The sequence below is a fragment of the Gorilla gorilla genome, chromosome 4, assembly GCF_029281585.2.
Source record: "Gorilla gorilla gorilla isolate KB3781 chromosome 4, NHGRI_mGorGor1-v2.1_pri, whole genome shotgun sequence".
Classification (NCBI taxonomy): Eukaryota; Metazoa; Chordata; class Mammalia; order Primates; family Hominidae; genus Gorilla; species Gorilla gorilla.
In genome coordinates, this window is record NC_073228.2 from 137,234,564 (window position 1) to 137,250,088 (window position 15,525).

At 51.1% G+C, this 15,525-nt stretch overlaps 1 protein-coding gene across 3 annotated transcripts in view; it reads right to left on the bottom strand.

Annotated features, from left to right (window-relative positions):
* FSTL4 (follistatin like 4) overlaps positions 1 to 15,525 on the bottom strand; it is a 413,052-nt gene that overhangs the window by 134,835 nt on the left and 262,692 nt on the right. The window contains exon 1 of one of the 3 annotated variants that reach the window (XM_055386610.2): positions 5,848 to 6,097. The exons of the other annotated variants lie outside the window; for them this stretch is intronic. The gene's annotated coding sequence lies outside the window, so the exon portion shown is untranslated. Of the gene's footprint in view, positions 1 to 5,847; positions 6,098 to 15,525 lie in introns of those variants that run through there. 3 annotated transcript variants of the gene reach the window in all.

Sequence of the window (15,525 nt, forward strand, 5' to 3'; positions counted from 1 at the left end):
TCCAAGGCTGGTGGCAATATCCACCTCCACTTGCACCTGAATCCGCAGACAATGCCTCATCTCAATTTGCACCCCAGCATCAGGTCATTTAAATTAACAAAACCACCCAGACCTTTGTTAGATAAATGGTACATTTGCTTATGAATGCCTGGCTCAATTGATGTTGCTATACAATCTGCCGTCTGACATTTACAATCCTCTCTTTTATTCCTATTAGAGAAAGCAAAATTGGTTGGATCCCTGGGAGAGGGATCCACATATACTTTTTATGGTTGACTGGCAAATCTATCAGGTGGCCCCAGAGTGAAAGAGCACTGTATGAAAACATGAATAAATGCTAAAGCTCTCCTGGTATTAACAACTTTATTTTTTACTATTGTGTTAGTGGAAAACCTCCACCAGCTAGATTCCCTAACAGGTCAGCATTCCTTGTGGAAGGTGGGTAACAGCTTCTTATGAACTCCGGCTCCCCCTTTGCCCTGTCCAGCAGCTCAGCCCTCCTCCCACTCTCCCTGTCACCAGCCTCAAGAGCAGAAGCAGTAGTGGTGGACTAGAGGTCAGTCACCAGGCAGGGAAGTCGGAGGGGATATGGGAGTGTGGGTGCCTTCCCCACCTCCTGTTTAATTTTATTAATTTTGTTTCCAAGACTTCCTTGGGAGGCTGCATCCTCCCAAACATCTAACTAAGGGGAAAAGGCCGGCTGTTGAGCTGGCAGTAACTTTGCTCAGTGTCAGCGAGGCAATGGCGTCAGAGAGGTCCAGAAATGTAGCTGCTTTGAGCTTGAGCTACTGTGGTCTTTGAGTGGCCACTAGACTGAGTGGTGGGCACATCCACAGAGACACTGCCGGGTCTGAGGCTGTCGCTTCCTCCGCGAGTGATCAAGATGAGGGTTACTGGCTCCAGACTGAGGCTGATGGGTCAGGCAAAAGGAGCACTTAGCTCCCACATGGACTCATCGCACATGCAAGGAGTCTCTATAAACGGTCTCAACAAGGGCAGTGCTGTCCCCAAGAGGCGTTTTGGAATTTTGTGGGGGTGTTTTTGGTTGTCACAATGATTGGAGGGCCTTGGTAGCACTTAATGGGTGGGGCCAGGGGTCCTAGCGATCCTGACCTTCACGGTACCATCCTGCACAAAAACTTCTGCTGGCCTGGTCTATTAGTCGGGGTTCTCTTAGAGGGCCAGAACTCAAAGGAGATATATATATATATATATATATATATATATATATATATATATATATTTATTTATTTATTAAGTATTAACTTACACACCTGTAACAGGTTCTGTTTGCAGCTCTCACAAGGTCCCACAACAGACTGTCTGCAAGCTGAGGAGCAAGGAGAGCCAGTCCGAGTCCCAGAACTGAAGAACTTGGAGTCTGATGCTGGAGGGCAGGAAGCAACCAGCCTGGGAAAAAGATGTAGGCTGGGAGGCCAGGCCCGTCTCTCCTTTTCACATTTTTCTGCCTTCTTTATATTTGCTGGAAGCTGACTAGATTGTGCCCACCAGATCAAGGGTGGATCTGCCTTCCCCAGCCCCCTGACTCAAATGTTAATCTCCTTTGGCAACACCCTCACAGACACAGCCAGGCTTAATACTTTGTATCCCTCAATCCAAACAAGTTGACGTTCAGTATTAACCATCAACCTGGCATCTCATCTGAGTTTTTAAATGTCTCATTCACGGCAGCAAAACATCTGGTTACTATTACTTGAGCCTAGAATCTAATGTGTTACACGACATTCACCCCCTTTGCCCCGGGTTTGGCAAAGGCATTCCAAGGATGCACCTCTGCTGTCAATTGTAGGTTTTGTTTACTATTTTATCAAGAATCATTCACCATTTTGGAGAATCCCATCTCTAAAGCGACAACACTTGAATATTCAAGTTGTCAACATAACAGACGTGTAACAGGTTCTGTTTGCAGCTGTTGTGTTCTTAGGGTTCCACGTGTAGGTGCTGACATCTGGCCTCCATGAGTGCAGCTGGTACCCAGATATTTACATACTGAAAGGTTTATTTTATGCTCATCACTTTTCCTGCATTTCTCCTTTTTATCACATTGTATTAGGCTGTTCTTGCATTGCTATAAAGAAATACCTGAGTCTGGGTAATTTATAAGAAAAGAATTGGCTCACAGTTCTGCAGGCTGTACAGGATGTATAGCGCTGGCAACAGCTTCTGGTGAGGCCTCAGGAAGCTTTTACTCATGAAAGAAGGTGAAAGGGGAGCAGGTATCTCACAGGGCAAGAGCAGGGGCAAGAGAGTGGGCAGAGAGATGCCACACCCTTTTAAACAGCCAGATCTCGCAAGGACTCACTACTGTGAGGACAGCCGTGAGGGATGGTGCGGAGCCACTCATGAGAATCCCACCCCCATGATCCAATCCCCTCCTACCAGGCCCCACCTCCAACACTGGGGATTGCATTTCAACAGGAGATTTCAGGGTACAAATATCCAAAGAATAATACACCACACATATATGGGATAGAACTTAGATATATCCTTTATATCAAATATATGTCATATTTGATGACATGTATCCATTTCAAGATAATAAAGGGGGGCTTTACAAAAGATTAGCTATAAAAAGGTGGCTTTAGGTCTGACAGGGGGTAAAGACAAGTGATTTACAAGAGCAACCCAAATCTGTGGCCTTACTTCTTTTCACACTCCCAGGTACCATGATTTTTAAAGAACAGCGGGAACAGTGTGGGAGTATGCCTGTGTGTGCATATGTGCTGAAGTGTGAGTGTGTCCCTGTGGTTATGCTGTGGACACACATGCACCTGTGTGCAAGCTCTGCCAGCATGGTCAAAAACAGGGGGGCAGGGGATTCAGGGTCATGCCTGGGGGCCATGGAGGCTCCTGGCCTCTAGGAAGGCAGCCCACAGCAGCCCCAGAGGAAGAGGTATCACTTCTGTGCACTGGGGTAGAGACAGCAAGCCCCGAGAGGGAAAGCAGCCCTGCATAGGTCCTGGCAGGGCCTTCTCCAGAACTGGGCTCTCTCCTGTCTCTGTTCTCCCAAGGCACCCCCAGGCAGGGCAGGTGTGCCCTGAAATAACAGGTGGGGAGACTGGGGCAGTAGCAGTTTCTGAGCGGGCGTCTCACAGGCCTGGCAGCTCATGGTGTTTTTCTCTCCTCTGTGTTGATCTTCAGCTTCTGAGCCAAGCCAAAGAGTCACAGGGTTTTCAAGACAACAAGCAGAGATTCTGATCCTCTGATGTGAGGGGTGCCTGGACTGCAAATCAATGCCATTGAACTGCAGTCTCCAGGAAGGAACTCCCCAAATGTTAACACATTCCACATTCACCTGCGGAAGGGGCTCCTGGGGTCATTTACTTTAGAAGAAAAGGTGTTAGAGGGAAACTGCCTCAGAATGCTCTCAGAAAACGGGTCTGCTATAAGCCGAGGATACGTGCTCTTACATGAGCTTGGCAGGAAATGGCATTTCAGAGAAGAATGACCCAAACAGAGGGTTTTAGACCTGAGACGGCTCAGAGAAACTTCCTGAGGTTTGAAGATTTATCTTAACCTCTCGGACTTGAACGATTGACAGTAAATCCCTGGTCAAAATAAAACAAAACTCCACAACTCTGAAAGCGAACACCAGCCATTTCGGGAGATCTTTGGAGTATTTCCAGGGCTTGAGCCTCTGGGAGGAGAGTGAGAAGGCTCTCCTTCCCCGTCACCTGCACTGCTGTTCTGAGGATTATCTACACGGGAAACATCAAAATGTGGGCAGCCCGTGGAGGGAGCTGCAGAAACCCTCATTTCTGTGAAAGTCGGTGCCGGGCGGAACGTGTGGGTTTTTCAACCAGAAGCTGCTGAGCTGATAAGCAGGCTGTGGTCTCAGCTCACATCCAGAATGCAGGGCCTGGCAGTGTGAGAAGCCGGGGCTGCCGAGGGAGGGTTGGCAGTGGGGATAAACAGCAAACCAGGTGTGGGTCCTCCGAGTGCTCAGAAAGCCCTCCTCTTCCAGCGATGGAGTTTGATTCCAGACACATCTCAGCCATAATGCATCTGCACTGCTCACTCCCTGAACACCGGGAAAGGAGCGAAAGCAGCAGCCTGATGGGATTTGGCAGATGTGCTGGCTCTCACTAGACTCACACACTGCGCAATGACTCCAGCCTGCTCTCTGCCTCCGTATTTATCAGTTCCCAGAGCCTGAGAATGGCCTCCTGGCTGCCTTGTCTGTCATGGTAATGGATTCAGATGCTTTGAGAGGTTCAGGATCCACAGTTGATGGGAGTGACAGGGACCCTCTTGGATTCTCCAAAGAAAAGTGTACACAGCTCAGAGAACACCTGGGGCCGGAGAGGCGGAGCCAGTGGCCTGCAGCCTGAGGGTCTTCCCATCTGAGATCCCAGCAGAAGCCCTATGCACCTGTGTCCCTGTGGATATGGTGCAGATCACGTGTCACAGAATTAGCATGTTTTGCTTCAGGATGTGTTTACCTGTCTTCTGACTTACGCTTTGAAAATGTGGTTAAAATATTCATAAAGAACTTTCCAGGCAGAAGGGCAAATACTGAGAAATCACCTGGTAAGTGAGGCTCAAGAAATGCCACTTGATGATGTCATGGCTCCTAATAAAAACAGGAGCCATCAGCTAAATAAGCCAATCACACTCTCACCTCCATTTTTGTTTTTACCACGAATGGTGCTCTGTGTTTGGTGAGGATAACACTCTGGTAAGAGTTTCACAAGGCTGGGGTGAGAAACTCTTTCATTTCTTTTGGAGGCTCATGGCACCCAGTATAGACTCAGGTGCAGAGAGGACACTGGAGAATAGGTCCTTGCACGTGCAGGTGTCCTCTCTCTGTCTCTCTCTCTCTCTCTCCGTCTGTCTCTCTCTCTCTCATGCACACACATACACACACACTCACCCACACTCTCACACACAGCTGTGGATCTGGGTGTGAATCCCAGTGACACTGTACCTGTGGCGGCAGCTCAGCCCCAGCCCCATCCTGCACCCTGTTTGCCTCTTGGAGGCTCCTACGCAGCTGGCCCATCACAAATCCCAGGTCATAGAGCCCAGGAGCAGGGATAAAGGTTTTGGAACGATGTAGTCCAGGCTCCTCATTTATTGATTAGGAAACTGAGGCCAAGGAACAGTGAGAGGCCTGGGGCCCCGGGCAATGGCGATGCAGCCAGGCCGTTGCCTGTCTGTCCTTTTGTGCCCCACATTCTTTTTTTTTTTTTTTCTGCCCATCTCCACCTCCTTTCTCTCCTGCTTCCAGCCTTCCAGCTCTAACTGTGATGGGAGAGGACAGGAATCTCTATAGCACAAGGACCACGTTGAAACCCTGCCCAGGCATAGGGGCCCCTTACTGGGCAAATCTTATTGTCACTAACACACTGGCACATCCTGCCTTTTACTGCCCACAGCTGTGGCTCAGAAATCCAGACGTCTGGGCTGGTCATCTATCTCATCCAGGGCTGAGAAATGTAGGGAACACAAAGATGGGATTTCCAGGTCTTTTAACTGACAGGAATGACCTGTAGCCGATTCCCGGAGCAAGGTACCCTTTGGAGCAAGCAGAGTCACACCCAGCGAGGGCATCTCCACGTCAGGCAGAGGCTGACCTGCACTGCGCAGGGCCTCCTGCATCAGGCAGAGGGTAATGTCTGAGACTGAAGGGAAAGGAAATCTGGAAAGATCTATGTTGCAGGATGTTCTTCAGGGCCCTCAGACACAGAGCCATGAGTACAGCTGCTCTTGGGAAGGGCAGAGTGAGCTGGACCCCAGCCTGAGCCAAGAGGGCCCTTCAATGCCCCATGTCTGACCTCTGAGGCATTGGAAGGGCCAGGCCCCACCCAGGTCCCGAGGTCTCACCTAGAGCAGGAGGAAGCCTGAGTGCCAACAGGAGATCTTTGTTTTCTGCTCCACTGGTAATTTGTATCGCTTCCACTCAAAAGTCTGTCTTCCTTTGGGCGTAGAGTCTAGAAATGGTTCGAGTTCCAAACTGATATTGCAGCCGAGTTCCAAACTGATAAAGCATCTGAATCCATTACCATGATGACAAGTTCCTAGGTGATTGCTTCAAGTTCTACATGCAGCTTCCAGTCACAGTCGGCGAGGGTCCTGCCACGCTCACTGGGTCCTTCTCTTCCACACGCACATGAAGCTTTTCTTTACCTCATGGCCTCTGCACTCTTCCCTGTTTTCCCTCTACCTGAGCACCCCTCTAAGTGGCAGTGCTGGTGTTAGCCACCCTTCTGCTTTGTCACAGTCATGCCCTCTCCTCTTTCAAAAGGCTACCTGAGTAGTGGGTATGCTTGGGTGGGTCACACTCGAATAGAGCATGGTGTGGGGTGCGTCTGGGCACTGGTAAGATTCTGTCTTTTGGTCTGGGTGCTGGTTACGCAGATATGTTCTCTGTGGAAGTTCACTGAGCTATACACTTATGATTTATTCATTTTCTCTCTGTGTTATGCTTCAATGATATGTTTATTTAAAAAAGGTAACCTGATGTTTCTCAATATGGCTGAAAGACAGCAGTTGCTTTGAGTAGACAGTATTTGTCCTCAGCCAAGCCCAGGCCTAGGTACATGAGGGAGGGGTGGGAAGGTGCGGGGCTCACAGGAGAGGGTCACTGATATGGAAGTGGCGGCAGCTCATCTGGTCCCTGAGACTCTGCCATCCTGGGCTGGGCATCCCTTCAACCCAGGGCTTCCAGGAGGCCTGGGGTCTCTGGGGAGGAGGCTGGGTGGGGGTGTGGGTTTTGCCAAGCAGCCTTAGGAGAAGAATACAAGGCCTAAGAGTCAGGGGATCCCCACTGCCCCAGGGCGTCCTGGCCTCACCCAATACTCAGCTCCAAGAGGTATCTAAAGGAGGCTTAGTCCAGGAGCTAGGACACCTTGGGGTGTCCTACACAAACACTGTGAGCAAGGCTCCCGAAACACCTGGCAGTCTGTGCTGACACGGCACCACCTCCTCATGTTGAAGGCGTGGCTGGCCGTGGCTCCTGGCTCAGAGGTATCAGTATGGAGGCAGGTGCTCAGTTAGTCTATTCTCGGTGAGGGTTTGTCATGGGCCCTGACATAAAACTGGGCCTCCTTGGAGACCTCTGAGCACACAGGGCCAATGTGTAAGGCCTGAGGAGCCTCTCACAGGCCATGCCCTGGCCTCGTCTGCCCTGCTCTCCCCTCCTGGGCTTCTCAAGGGTTTGACGACTGAAGTATGGACTCAGGCACGGCTGGGACTCGACCTTCACAGCCCTGGCTGTTCAGCTCACGTGACACAAAAAGAGACGTCAAGGGTCTCCTGCCCAGGAGGAATCAAGATGGACTTTTCTGCCCCTTCCCCTCATAGTCCAGTCATGCCTGACTGGCCAGCAAGCCACCCCTGGACAGGCCCAGCCTCCCTCCCTCCAGACCTTGCATGGTTGGCCTCCTCTACCTGAAATGTCCCCTTATCAACCCCTAAACTGTCCCCTGGGGACAGCTTCAATCTCTTTTTCTTTCTAGAAAGCCTTCCCTGAACAGCTCACCCCTCCCCTTTCTTGGAGGGGCAATCAGAGTCCAAATTCTGCACTTGACTTTCAACATCAACTGCCCTATAAAGCTGATTCTTCCTCCAGCATGCAGTGTGATGCCCACCAAGCAGATGGGCCCTGATGCACCAACACTGGGATCCTTGGGACAGGAAGAGTTTTGCCTTCTGAATTATTATACCCACCACACCCATGAGGGATGCTTCTTAATTATTTGGAATGAACTAATGGATCCCAAGCTATGTGGTTTGCATTGAGGGAGCAGAGGGACCTCTACTTGACAGTGGGAGATATTTATAACCATTCCAAATATCTGGCTTGGCAGAGATAGGCAACCCATAGCTTACCCTGCTCTGTGAATTCATGAGCATGTGAATTACTACCGGGACTTACTGTAACTCTAGATCCCAGATTGAACATAGACCAAATAGGCACAAGGCGAAGAGCTCCAAACCATAACCACGGGACAGCAGCCCTCATCATTTTGAGGCCCTGGAACTGTCCCTGACCCTTGCCGCATCCTCCCCAGCAAAGCTGGGCTGTCCAGCTCGGGGAGGAGGCAAGGGTGGGGTGGGGAATGAGCACAGCCAGCCCTGAACAGTCCTCATCACTCAACAAACAAGCACTGACTCCACCCTGCCTTCCACTACGCTGAGGTGTGAAGTGGGTGGAGAAGGGGGCGAGGCTCGAGCCCTGCTCTCCAGAAGCCCATGCCCCAGGACATGAGAAGATGTGGGCACAGCTGGCTGAGCAACTTCCCTTCTGGCTGTCTCTCTCCCATCCTGCTCCCCTCTCCTGACCACAGCCTCCTCTGCAGTCAGCGTTGAGTGCGGAGAGCTGTGTGAATGCTCTTCTGTTAAGGAGGGTGAGAAAAGGATGGTACGGATTTTATTCCCTGCCCCCATTGACCCAGGGCAGGGGTGAGAGGCTGACTGATGAAGTCACTGCCTAGACTTGTCATCAGGGCCCCCACATCTTCTTCAACACATCCTCCTGCCCACTCCATCTAAACAACCCTACAGCCAGTTCTGTCCCATGGTTCCCTGCAGACCTGACCCTGTATGTCTGTCTTTCTATTGAGCCAGCCAGGTCCTTCATCCTCCCTGGGGCCTTTTCTGATTCCCCAGCCTGTGCTGGTCTCCCTTGAGCCCTTCTAGGCATGTGGCATCTAATACTTGAGGAGAGTGAGCACCATTTCCACCACCACACTGTGTACCCCGGGGCAGGGGCTGTGTCCACCCCTTCCCAGGCCTCTCCAGATCCATGGGGATGGCGGGCTCGCAGTATGTGCTCAAGACCTGTGACCACTAATGGAATGATGAATGATTTGCCCTATCACAGCAACATACCCCTGTCTCGGGAATGGGACACCTCTGGCAACTGGGCACAGGCCTGTGTTCGGGGATGGCGGGCTGCAGGCCCACAGTGCTTGATTTGGGATATCGTCCTCTCCGGTAAGGCCCAGAGCCCCCAACCTGCCCTTGCACCAGCATGGGGCTGTGGTGGGCAAGCTTACTTCCAGACAGTGTGCACCAGGATGATGAGGCAAACCACTGAGGGACATCATGATTGCATTCTAGGTGGGGGCTTCTTGCACCTGTGACCCAAATGCAAGGCCAAAGGTACATTTTCCAACTAGGAAGCGGGCTGTTAAGCGTCCTCTGCAACGGACCCTTGCCCACACTTTCCCTAGTTTTTAAATGCAGATGAGGTATAACTCACGGGGGCAGCTGGCTCTGCTTGTTTAATTGGGGTGCATTAGCGCTGAATTGGAGCCCGAGGCTTCTTCGAGGAGCGGATCTGGGTCCACTTATCTGGATTGCATCCACCTGAGCAAACCGCCGTGATTATAGCTTTTAAATGACTTCCTAGAGCTAATGGATCACAGAAAATAGTGTGGGACTAAAAGTAAATATAAAATGAGGGAGTTGGCTGGCTTGAAAGCTGGGCTGCCAAATGGGAATACCAGCAATAATTACATTTGAAATGCCACCCATGTCTTAGGAAATTTTCCCAGCTTATGCCTCCAAGTTTCAGGCTGGATGTTACAGAGTCGATGCTGCACACCACTCAGAGCTTTCAACATGCTCCAAGTAGCTAAGGGTAGTTGTCCCCTCCATCAGAAAGCAAACATAAGAGCTGGAGAAGCATCTTTTAAAAAGTGAGCCAACTCAGTGGAGTTGATTTGACTTTTAAGGCGCTAGGTAGTGAGCATTTTGGAGGATAGGATACTGTTTGAAGAAATGGAGATCAAATGTGAAGACAGTCATGGTTCTTGCCTACAAATCACTTACAATTGTGTGGCCTTAGATGAGGGGGTTTGGGTGGTGAGTACGCGTGCGGAGGGCTTCTGGCAGGAGAGCTCCAGGGGTGTCTTTGCATCACAGGATGTATCCGAGTGTGAGCTTGACTCTCTGGGTCCCTGGTGTGCACATAAGTCTCCCAGGTCACCCATGGGGAGATGTCTGATTGGCAGGTGTAAATGTCGATTGAGTCATGTTTCTAGATGACTCGGGTCACTCACTGGCCCTGGCCCTGATGAGCCCCCGGGTGTGTGCCCCTATCCCTGTCTGCTCCATGCTTAGAGGCCCTGGTGGGGTGTGCTGACCCATTTATGCCAGTGCACACTCTGGACTGGCTCCTGCGGGAGAACACAAGCGTGGCCATGGAACTGGCCTCCACCATGCTCCATCTTCTCACCCTGGTGTTCTCAGGCCCCTTTAAAGGTGGTCATTGCTGAGAGTATTTGGCTGCTTCTCCTGCCCCATGCTTTTCTAGGTTCCCAGAAGCTGTGGTTCTTTGGGACGTGGAGTGGCATAAGCTATACAGAAACTTCCCTCTGCTCCCCCATGGACACTCGGTTCCCTCAATCGAGGCTGGTGCAGGGGAAGCTTGGAGCGGTGTCTACTCACTATCCAGCCCAGTATCCACTATCCTCTCTTGAGCTCCTGATGTCCCACCCCACTGTTGGCCTGACATCTCCCCACATTGTCCCACAGGCCCCTCAACTCAACATGGCCCAAACGGAACTCACCGTCAAGATTGCTCCTTTTTTCACATCCCAGCCTCAGCCGACAACCCCTCCACCCAAGCCCCCTGCTTCCCAAATCGCACACCTGGCACTACCTCACCATCTTGCCCATCCCCAGCCAATCAGTCCTGGCTCAGGTCATTTCTACCACTGTGTCTCTCAAGGTGCCAGTTTCCCACCACTCCTACCACCTCTGCTCTAGTTCAGGAAGCCATTAACACCCCCAGATGACCACTATGCCTCCGATCATGTCCCCACCAATCCTCCCCCACTCAGTAGCTGGAGGAATCTTATGGGGGCTCCCACTGCCTTCGGGCTGGAGCCAGGCAGCGCCCTCCCTGACTTGCCCTGTTATGTCTCCAGCCTCATCCTTCCCCACTCACACACCCGTTCTGGCGACCCTGCACCACCTCAGTTCCTTAAACATGCCTGCCATCACCTTGGGGCTACAACACCACAGCTAGAATCTTGCCCCCGCCCCTTTCCAAGCCTCTTCAGATCCATGAGGCTGTGCAGAGGGCTGGCTTGCAGCATCTGCTCAAGACACGTGGTCACTGATGGAATGATGACTGCTTTGCTCTATCACGGTAGTGCAACCCTGAATAGGGAGCAGGAATAGGACACCTCTGGCAACTGGGCACAGGCCTGCTCTCAGGGAGGGAGGGGTGGAGGGCTTTGGGTCTTAGCTGGCACGTGGCTTTCCTGCATGTCACTATCCTGACCACTCCTGGCTGGGTTCAGCCTCCTGTGTATTCTGAGAGCCCTGGACACCCCCTCAGAACATCGATCATCTCTGCTTCCTCTACTTGTCCACATGTCCCTCCCACCATCGACATGAGCCAATGGGGGTCCTGGCATACAACTAGCACTCAACAAACATGTGCCAGATAAACAAAGAAACGAACACATGGCTTTGTCCACAGTTGCTTCTACTGAGACATGCACGGCCTCTAAGTTTCCTTTGACCCTGAGTCCAGGCTGCCATAGGACAGCCCCTTGGTAAACTGAACAAGAATACTCCATGCTCACAGGCCTTCCCTTTTGCTTCCCCTGGAACTTTCCTCCAGTGAAATCCAACCCCTTTGCCTAGGTGAGAGCAGAAGAGAAACCATGACAAATAAATCCAAGTGTGAGGTGCTCTAGCTGAGAGCCCTGCCCCTGGCTAGGACCAGCCTTGATGACCTGGGGTCTGTTCTCCTCTTCAGAGATGGGGAAGGGAGCTCCACGCAGTGTGAAAAAATATGGGGATTGGAGTCACTGTGGTTTGAGAATCCTCCCAGTTCTCTCTTTTGCTTTTATTTCCCTGCATGGGTGCTCACAGGATAGGCCGGAGGGCATGGGGTGCTGTTTCCCCCCACACTCGTGTTCCAGGTATGGGGAGTCTCAGAGCAGAGCAGCACCCACTTGCTTGCTTGCTGGAAGCCCAGGGCTTCTCTCCCTGGGCCTCATTTCCTCATCTGTCAAATGGGGCTGATAACCTCTGTCCTGTAATTGCTATAGGAGCCAAGGCCCAGAATGGCACCTTGCCTGGCCTGGCTCCAGGGGAGGAGCACCCCGGATGGCAGAGAAATACTCTTTGAATTTTAGTGGTCAGATTTTCATCCCTCTGAGGCATGGGGTGAGTGTGGGGTGTGTGGAAGGTTCTGGGGGTCAATCTCTCTCCAGAGGAAACCTCCAGGGGTTTGATCCCAGGGAGTCCACAGGATCCAGGGTAGATGTCCCCTCCTGGCAGAACTGTGTGTGTGGGGTGCTCATAAGGTGACTGTAATGGAAACATAAATTGTCCTGCTTCAAGGCAGCCACTTCAAAATGTTGTAATAACCATTATAAACCCATTCTCTGCACACCCACTAATAAATACCTTAGTCCCACGTCACATTTCCTGGTATCTCTAAAGCCACCAGGAGAAGGCAGGAAGGCCATAAAAGAAACATAAAAATACAGTTGCAGATGAGCCTAAAACCCATTTCTTTGAAGCTTAATTGATGGGAAAACTTCTGGCCCTAGAGAACTTAAAGGCCTATCGTACAGATATTTGATTAAGTGTCCTCATATCACAGACCAAGCTAAACTGGAAATCATTATGTAATAATTGCAAATACATTAATAAAATGATGATGTGGGTTTGCTCAGGACATAAAAAGGAATAAAATAATTCACTCAGATAACTCAACAAAAATGAGCAGGCTGCCCCCGAGACAGCTAGAAGAGAGCCTCCTGAGACAGTGCCTGGCCCTCTATTGTCAAAAGCTTTTAGGGTAAGTGGATGCATAGCTAGGCTTCAAAACCACCCCAAGGCCCAGGTGCGGGTTGCCTGAGGGCGCTCCAAAGTCACTGCCCACAGCAGGGGCCGCCAGCCCACTCTCATTCGCATCACACAGCAGGGAGAGACCAGGCTCTAAAGACAGTGTTTCTTAGATGACTTGTGCAGACATGACCTCTCTTCGAAACTAAGAGCGCAGGAGAGAGTTCACATTAACTTTACCAGTTAACGTGAATATGTTTGAGTTCCTGCTCACATTTTTTTTTTTTTTTTTTTACTTAGGGGAAAGTAAAAAGAAAAACATGTGCAGGAACTCAAACATAAAAAATATGTGCAGGAATTCAAACACATGCACATTAACTAGTTAAGGTCTCAGACAAGGTCAAGGTGACTCCCTAACCATGAGCTGGCTTCCCACAGGATGTGAGTTGGGCTCAGCGGCTGGCTCTCATACCCCAGAACACAGCCTCTCCTGGCATTTCCCTTGCACGTGGTCCTAGGAATTCCCGCCAAGCCCCTGTGTGAGTGCATGTGAAGGAAGCAGCAGAGGATGAGGGACAGGCCGGTGGAGACCTCTCAGACGGGAACCCTTCCCCCTCTCTGTCTGGTGCTTTTTTGCCAAGGGAGCACAGCCACCTACCAACACCTCTGTTCTAACTCCAGGGCCTGTCACCTCTCTGTGCCATTCTCTCCAGCCCCCGCTCTCTGCTTCTCCATATCCCATATGTCCTGCCAGGCCCACCTTGAAGCATTCTTCCTTTAGGAAACCGTAGGTGTCAACCTTGAATGTGCCACTTATAAGCTATGTGACCTCTGGTAAGTCACTTACCCTCTCTGAACCTTAATTCTGTCATCCATGATGCAAGAACACTAACAGTATCTTATTGATGTAGCTGTGGCCCTCCAATGTATGACAGTCAACCCCCGCCTCTCCAGCCTATAAGAGAGCTAGTAGCTTTGCCACCAGGCCTAGTACCTGCTCCAGCACTGTCTCTCAGGCACTCACGGCTTCCTGTGTGATTTCTCTGAGGCTAGAGCCATCTCCTCACTGGCTCTGGCAACTCGCACAGACCCCACACAGGGTGGGGTCCACAGAGGCCCCAGGAATGGACAGGGAATCAGGCAGATGAGTGGCAGGAAAGGGAGCTGGAAGGAGAGCCTTCCTGTTGACAGGAGGGGGCACCGAAGGTCTGTGGTGAGGTCGCTTGAAGTTCAGGGAATGGCAGCATTGGCAGGAGGGAAACAGGCGCTGGACCCCCATGTGGCTGCAGAGAGAGGCGGCAGAGGTGGGAGGAGAAGCTGTGGGGTCAGGCTGGTCGACACCATGGAGGGGCTTAGAGGGCACCAGGGGCAGGTTGCAGAGAAGGGGCAGGGGAAATTTTAGCTTGGAGTCAAAGAAAACAAAACTGTGCCTCTGCCAAAGCAAGGAAGTGGAAAAATCCTGTGTCAGTTATCTCTGAACAAGCAGCACCATTCATCTTCTACTTACAGCACTGCAGTGAGGAGGCAAGCTGTCAACCTGCTCGTCCACAGCGCTTTTACCCCAACACCTGATGAAGGAGGAACATTTGGAGTCGGCCTCTGCCTGTCTGCTCTGGCCAGGGCTGTGTGTCCCATGAGTCTTTCTGGAGGGCCTACTATGGACGTCCAGCCTGAATCAGATGCTGCAGGTGAGCTGAGCAGAGACACCCCAGACACAGGGCAAATGTCAGTTAAAAGCAAATTAACATTGTAACCCTAAACATTCCCCTTTCATGGGGACTATGAGAAAACTTGGGAAAAAGAAAAAAAGAATGACTAGTGATTCTCAGACCCCTAACAAGGCCACAATGATTTGTGCATACCCCCTTGGTCGTTTGCCTTCATGCTGTGTGTGTTTGCACATGGCAGCCATAGAACCCATGGTACCCAGAGTATGCCTTTCCAATAATCTCCCAGAATACCCTGGTTTCTGATTGCTCACGGATCCTTACACCATAAGGGGAGCTGCTTCCCACCATCCCTAGAAAACCCACCTGCCTGTGATTGTCCTAATGACTGTGGGAGTTGAGGCCTTTCCTTCTTCCTAGAAGCAGGCCAGGGACCACCCCTGCCGGCCCATCGAGATGAAGGATGCTCTTGTTGTACGGGTGATTATTGTGCATCATCACAAGGGCTCAGGCCACTTGTCCTGGAAAACTCTATTTTATTTCAGTTAGCAAGAGGTAAAGCAGGGTGCAGATTCCCTCAGAAACTCTGGAAGAAGAGAGAAAGTTCTGAGTCCTCTGTGAGGAGGACAGAGGGAGGGTTGACGCTAGCTCTGATGTGAAATGTCTCCTTAGGGCCACTAGCGGTGCCAACAGAAAGCAGACATACCTTGGCTGGGCTGGACGCTCAGCACGGGTGTGGAGACAGCCTGCAGCCAGCATCTGGGCTCCCTGGGAGGCTGGCCCATGGCCACCTCTCTGTTCCTGGGAACACCTGAGCAGCTTGGCAGCTTCACACAGAATGTGGAATACAGAGGACTTTTCAAAACACTGCGGCATCCTTCTGAACCCTGGGGCTTGAGAATCTTAGGTCTTCCAAAACCACACATATCAGAAATACATGTTTTGGTCAAACTGCTTAGCGCAGTTGAAAGAAGACTCTGACCTTATACTTGAAACAAAGTTTTTTATAGCCGGGAGCTGCGGTTTGGTGATGTTTGGTTGTATTCAAGGCAGTAACAGACATTTCATCAAGGGT